Raw genomic sequence first — 6,865 nt, forward strand, 5'->3', positions numbered from 1 at the left:
ATTATGTGTGTACATTAATTTCCTGTTTTATTTTACTTTCTTGAGGCCTTAGACTTAAACTATATTTCATATTTTTTAATAAAAACGACTCTTTTTGCATATATTATTAACAGAAAAAGATTCAGGTTAAATTAAAAATGAAAAAAAATAATAATAAATAAATATAAATAAATAAATAATAAATAAACTACACAACCTACAGCAATTTTAAATACGTTTAAAGTTAATCTTTTAACAACTTTCAACATTATGTTTAGTTTCATTTTTGATTTAATTAAATTTGCAATTGCATTAAATGCAATTGCAGTTTCTTATCCTTCTGAACTATCTTTCGATAAACAGACTGACGTCTTATCTATAATAAAATACATTTCTGTCGAATTTAATAGATTGTATTCGATCGTTAATAAGTGCAGTTCATTGAATTTCATTTTCTTCAGCGAAACCTGAACTATCTGCAGCCTCCATTACATATTCGATATATATTTCAAGTGTAGAGTCTCTTCCTTGAGACACGTCTAGAGTACAGTATGAGCGTGGAATTATTCATGAACTTCATATCACATCGAATACATGAGTACAAGACGGCTTCCTATCTTCAATTGAGTCAGTTGGCCGTTGGAGAAGGACAGATAAGTTGAGGGGGGCTGCGAAAGGGAAGGAAGGAAGGAAAAGGCCTTACTTTGACACACCCGTAAAGCAATCTGCTGTTCACATCCACCACGCATATTCTTTACCTTAGAGGCTAGAGAATATTAGATATTTTCCTGAGTGTCTGGTTTCTTCGAGTAAAGTAGAAGAGGAAACTCGATGTTGACTCAATTTTCAATAGCGCACAAAGTTGGAATTTCTAAACGCGGGGATATACTTCGTGTGTGGGGTTTAAACTTCATTCTCACTTCTAGCCATTGGGAAACATTCATCACAACTAACATGGTAGCATCATCCATTGGCAGTGGCTAAATTCGATTCTTTTATTTTAAGTTTATTTAAATCAGAATCTTGACGTGGTTTCTTGATGAGGACTGGCAAGGCTTCTTTTATACGAGGTTCGATTTTGCTTAATCAGACCACACTGTTTCCAGTGGATAATTAAATTTCTAACACAGTAAATTGACATTTAAAAAAATTCTGCATAATATTCGCATTTACTTTTTAATACTTTATGTTCTCTTCTTATATGGACGGTTTATCCTATATTTATTGAAAAATACTTATTATTTGGTATTATGGGATATACGTTTTTCAAGCTCTATACACTTGAGATGTCCAATCTACTTCTTGAAAATTACTAACTTAAGAATATAAAAAGAAGTTTTAAAATGGTTTTGTACAGTGTCATCACTTCGATGTCATATTCACGGAATTAAGAGAGGAAGAAAAAAAGAAAGATAGCATAGTTTCTCTCTTTCTGTCTTTCTTATTTCATGCTCTGCGTGAAATCGGAGACTTAGCGACGTGCAAGACACCGGTAAGCGTGCAAGTTAAGCTTTGATACGAAAAAAAAAAGTAAAGAAGTCAAGATTGCGCAGCCAATCAATAATAATTCTTTGTGACAGGTTACACGGAAGGAGAAAGCTTTGTAGGAAGAGATAGCAACGAAGGGTACAGCAGAGCGTAATACGACATGCAACCGTATCTAAGAACCTTTTCAATTAAAGAACAAAAAGTGAGCAGGACTTTGTGACGTCATTGATTAATGTGTTTATCTTAGTGTGATGACCTCAAAAAGAGGTAAACACTACGTGGTTGTAAACTCACGTGCGTTATTATCTACCCGATGGGTACTTGAGATTATAAGCTACAGAGAGAAGAGAGAAAATTCTAGAATTGTTAATGGAATTTTCACCACCATGATCGAGAAAGATTTAAGCAAAGGATACACAAGATATTCACAGATACCTTGTTCATGGAAGTTAACAAATGAATTTCGATCTTTTTGGGATTAAACTTGTGTCTTTCCTTTCAAAGAGAAGTTTCTTGAAGGAGATGTCTCCTCTTTGGTAAGCTATCTTTTGTGTGCGCACCAAGCTGCTTGGTGCGCACAAAATAAGCTTTGGTTTTGAAGAAGTTCTCGTAGTATATGTTGGGCCTGGACAGATTTGTTCAAGATCTAGGCAATAAGAGCGAAAAGTTACTCACCAGGTGGGGAGAAGAAAACGGCAAATTAAAAATAAAAAATAAGTCTCGTGAAACTAATCTAACCCTGCTTATTATGTTAATGCCGACTTCCCAAAGCAGCTGATATCAATCAAACTGACGCCATGATATTGGATGGTCTGTTGATAATCAAACTTTGTAAAAGTTAAAAGTTTTTAAAGTTCTCTACAGGATTTATGTATATACTAAATTAATTATAAATGATAAATTACTTTTACCGGCAAAACAAAGCAACACAAATAAAAATAAAAAGCACAAGCTACGATAAATTAGCAGATCACTCCCGAGTTATTGGAAGGGTGGTTAATGGCAGGAATCAGAGTGTGTCTGCAAACAGTTGAAGTCCAGAGATCCTGAAAGGAAAGACCGAATTTTTACAGCTGAGGTTTTAGGGAATACATTAATAATCCGATATACGAAATGTTTGCTCATTAAGAGCAAATTTTAAGTTATATTTTGTGGATTTTGACGCCTTTTTTGCCTAAGTTCACATGACTTGAAGAATTTTATTATTAAAGCAACCAATTTTATTGGGGAAACAGTCAAGTACGCTTCTTTTATAAAGTGTCTCTTGTATGCGACATAAACTTTACAGATGGCTGGTTATAGTTGATCTCTGTTTTGTTTTTTTTTATTATTTTTTACGAGGTGAAGGTATAGTGAAGGTCCGTGTGCAAAGCAGTGATCAGTTAGAGTTGATTTATTGCCTTTTCCAGCACTTTTTAGCAGCCTATAGTTAAAGTCGTAGATATTGGTCTTATGTGCGTGTTATTTGAGGTTTTTTTTAACTTTTGGTATAGGTTTTATATACTGCTTTTTCCAAGATTGTGAAAATTGTTATCAGTGCAGCATTACGAAAAAGAAAGCTTTAGTCACAAATTGAATCAGTGAGAGAAAAAGATGCGCACATGCTGTCTAGATGTTTCCCCAAATGAATAGTTCCCTATTTAATTCAGTACACATAAGACAAAGATGAGCAAAAGCACATTTTCTGCCGAAAAACAGAAACAATCTTATTGTTGACGTGTTCTAAGACGGCTGCTAGAAGATGAATCTTTCTTTATTTATTCGCCAGAGCATTATTTTCCTGTAACGTTTCCTGTTGAATTGCAGTAACGTTTTAAATCTTATTTTCTAACATCCCCGTGCAAAATCAATGAAGAATTTCCTGGGCAGCAAGTGGAACAGATCTTGTTGTTCTACAAATACAATCATTAAGTGTTTCTCCGGGTCAACTGTTATCGCACGAGCGAACTGCTCCTTCCAGGAGTGAAAACCAGTGAGTTGTTAAACTACCTCCTACACTTCCACTTTACTCACTTACAATGACTCTCACCTTTAAGTTTCTTCAAGAAATCCATCTGTGTCGCTTACCCAGGACATATTTGTTAAGCTTAAGAAATTATAAAATACAAAACGCCTACAAGTTTGTATTATTGGTTTATTCTTTATTTCTATTTAATAGGTAATTATATAAATCGAGTCTGAAATAATAGATGTCCCTCCTTCGCGCTGCCCGAAGATAAACTTTGTAAGGTTTACTATTTCTACTGTTCTTCCCTGAAATCTTATAGGGGTGCCCTCTGGTTCTTATCAAACTGATCAGTGACAGTATTACTCCGTAGTTCATTTTATTAATTTCCCTCAGGTCCTTACACACTCCAGCCAAATCTTTCCTAAGGGGGTCTAATTTCTCAGCAGACTAACCTTCTAAGCTATCCCTCATAGGGAAAACGCTTAGATTAGGGATAATGCTTCGCCATTCTTTGGATCTTCTCTAAAAGTTCTATATCTTTCTTTAGATGCAACCTCCAGAACTGGATGCAACATTGCAAGTATGACCATACCATCGTCTTTTAGTGAGAGATATTTTTCTTCTCTCTAGTTGAAAAATGCAGATAAATCATAGATCGAACACCAAGTATCCTCTTGCGGTCTATTAATGCTGCATGTTGAACTTTATCTCTTTCATAATCCCTAAATCTTTCTCATCCTGAACATCTTATAATTTCTCTCCCGTAATCTATAAACTACTCATAGGTTTCTGTTTTCCTAGTGCAATACTTTTGCATTTGATATCATTAAACTTTAAGTGCCATTCTGTATTGCATTTTGCAATGCAGAATAGCATGGTTCCAATCATTAACCATTAATCCAGCCTTTAAATACTCAGAAAGCCTTGAAATTTTCTCCTGTAATTCCTTCTGAATATCATTTAGGAAGATAAGAAACAAAAGACATCGGAGCAAGTAAGGACCCTCAGTGACCCCACTTCCAACTCCAGTCCGCTTTGAAGAATACCCATTTATGACCACCCTCTGTCTCGTGTCCTTCAACCAAGCGCTAAATCACTGATTTATATAATAATCTCTAATGAGGAACTGTATTAAAAGCCTTACTGAATCCAGATATATAAAGTGAAAGTTGTTTTTCGCATCCAACTGATTTTTAACATCGTCATAATAATTTACTATATTAGTCAGGCAAGATCTCTCCTTCACTAAATCATGCTAATACCCATTTAGGATACCAATCCTTAACCATGGATTCCATAATCTTACCAACCACACAATAAACATTTGTATTGGGGCAACAGGATTTAAGGTACGTCGATAATATAATGGATTTGGTGAGTGAGTTGGATAACCTTGGTCAGCTCTTCTTGAGTGTACTTCAACCAGAACAGTCCGCTATCTGGCTCTAACAGTAAGACAGAACCCTACGATGCCCTATCATTAACTGAGGTTGCTGCGACCACATGATGAAAACATTTCCAACCGGACTGTGTTAAGAAAGCTTAATTCAAGTGGACTCTACGCAAGGGAGCCAGCGGTTTGTAATCTATTTACTCCAAACCACAGCAGAGCTGGTCGAAACTGGTGTCATGAACTTGTGACTTGGAGCCCTGACCAATAGGCTACAGTTCTGTTCTCTGATGAGTCCCGTTTCGGCTTTCAAACAGATTCTATACGTTATTTCATCTGGAGACAACGAGGAATGCGGTACCATCCCTCCAACATTAGAGAAAGGGACACGGTGAAGGCGGTGCTCTCATGTGGGGCAGAATAATGATCAACATCCGCACCTTCTTCATGTTTTTGAGGTACCGTAACTTCGCAGAGGTACCAAGAACAGATCCTCGAACCCTATGTGCGACTGGTGCGGTTGGCCCAGATGTTCTTTTCATGCACGACAACATCTCTGTACATAGAACCCAAGTTGCGGAGGAATATCTTGAAACTGAAGATATCCAACTGCCGTGGCCAGCATACTCACCGGACTTAAATCCGATAGAACATGTGTGGGACGCCCTTGGACGTCACATTGCGCACCGAGAGCCAACTCCTCTGTTACTTGGTGAGCTAAGGTGTGCGCTGATGGAAGAATGGGATTCGTTGCCATAGAATCTTATAGATGCCCTTATATCGCGCATGGTTGATCATGTGAGGCCTATTTACCGTTGGAAGGGTTCATACGTCGTAATAATGTCACGTGGTCATATTTTCGAGCATCTTGTTTCGACACAAATAATGTAACGTTCTTTACTTGCAAAGGCACGTAAAGAACGTTACATTATTTGTGTAGGTTAAATCTTTCTGCCCACAAAAATATATTAAATACTCGATAGTTCTGCAAGCATCTTGTAAAGAAAGAAATCTCACTCTATTTTTTGTGATACTTGAAGGATCCACAGAGACAAAAGTGATGGTTGATCATAGTGTCGGATTGCTGTCTTAATATTTCTGGATTATAATCTGTTTTTTTTTTATTTTTATAAAATGTGCTGGATTTTAAAAAGAATTCCGTATTTTTATAGAGTTACTGATGCTACCATAACAGAGATCATTTATTTAAGAAAGAACAAGCTGATCTGATACGATATAATGGCATGACCTTACTGAAATCTAAAGCCAAAACTCGCCTCAATATTTTAGTCACTCAAAAACTTATCATACAATCCTTTGTGCTTATTTTATTCATTTATGTTCGAAGATTACTTACCACAATTACTTAGTTAATTGTAGATTTTTGTTAATACAATTTAAGGATTAAATTGATAAAATACTAACTCCTATTTTAAAATGATGCCAAATCTTTAAAAGATTTCATTGAGATGGTGGGTTTATTTGGCTTGAATGTAATTTTTATGGTATTCAACTCATTTAAGTATTTTAAGTTAAAGAAGATTGAAGATGCTACGTAGATCATGTTATTTAGGATTGTCTAAGCTTGAAATTATCTTTTCAAAACAGGTGTATTCATTTAATGAAATTAAAAGAAAATGGGTATACTAATAGAAAATTAAGCAGACTTTGCAAATATGATGTCTGTTGACGAAGATCAACTGAGAGACTTCAGTTAGCCAATCGCATTACTAGGGCCGGCACTCAGCAAAATTAAATTTGATTTCTGTTTCAGCCGTGTTGGGCAAAATGTATTAAGATGTGCTTCGTTAGCCATGACATTCTGGTTAAGGTGTGCTTCTGGTCAAAACTAACTGCGAGATGAGAGAAATACCTGTTTTCTTAATTATTATGAATTAAAATTTAAATAAGTGCTTGTTATTTTCGGAGCTGGATACTGCGCATATTTAATTTATTAATATAATGAAATTTCGTTAATTGCTTCAATTTAAGGTTAATAAACAATAATCGCACTGGGTGAGAATATCAGGTGAACGATGTACTGTGACTTGTGCCCCTTT

Source organism: Mastigoproctus giganteus, chromosome 3 (assembly GCF_048544385.1).
Source record: "Mastigoproctus giganteus isolate SK-2022 chromosome 3, ASM4854438v1, whole genome shotgun sequence".
NCBI classification, from domain to species: domain Eukaryota; kingdom Metazoa; phylum Arthropoda; class Arachnida; order Uropygi; family Thelyphonidae; genus Mastigoproctus; species Mastigoproctus giganteus.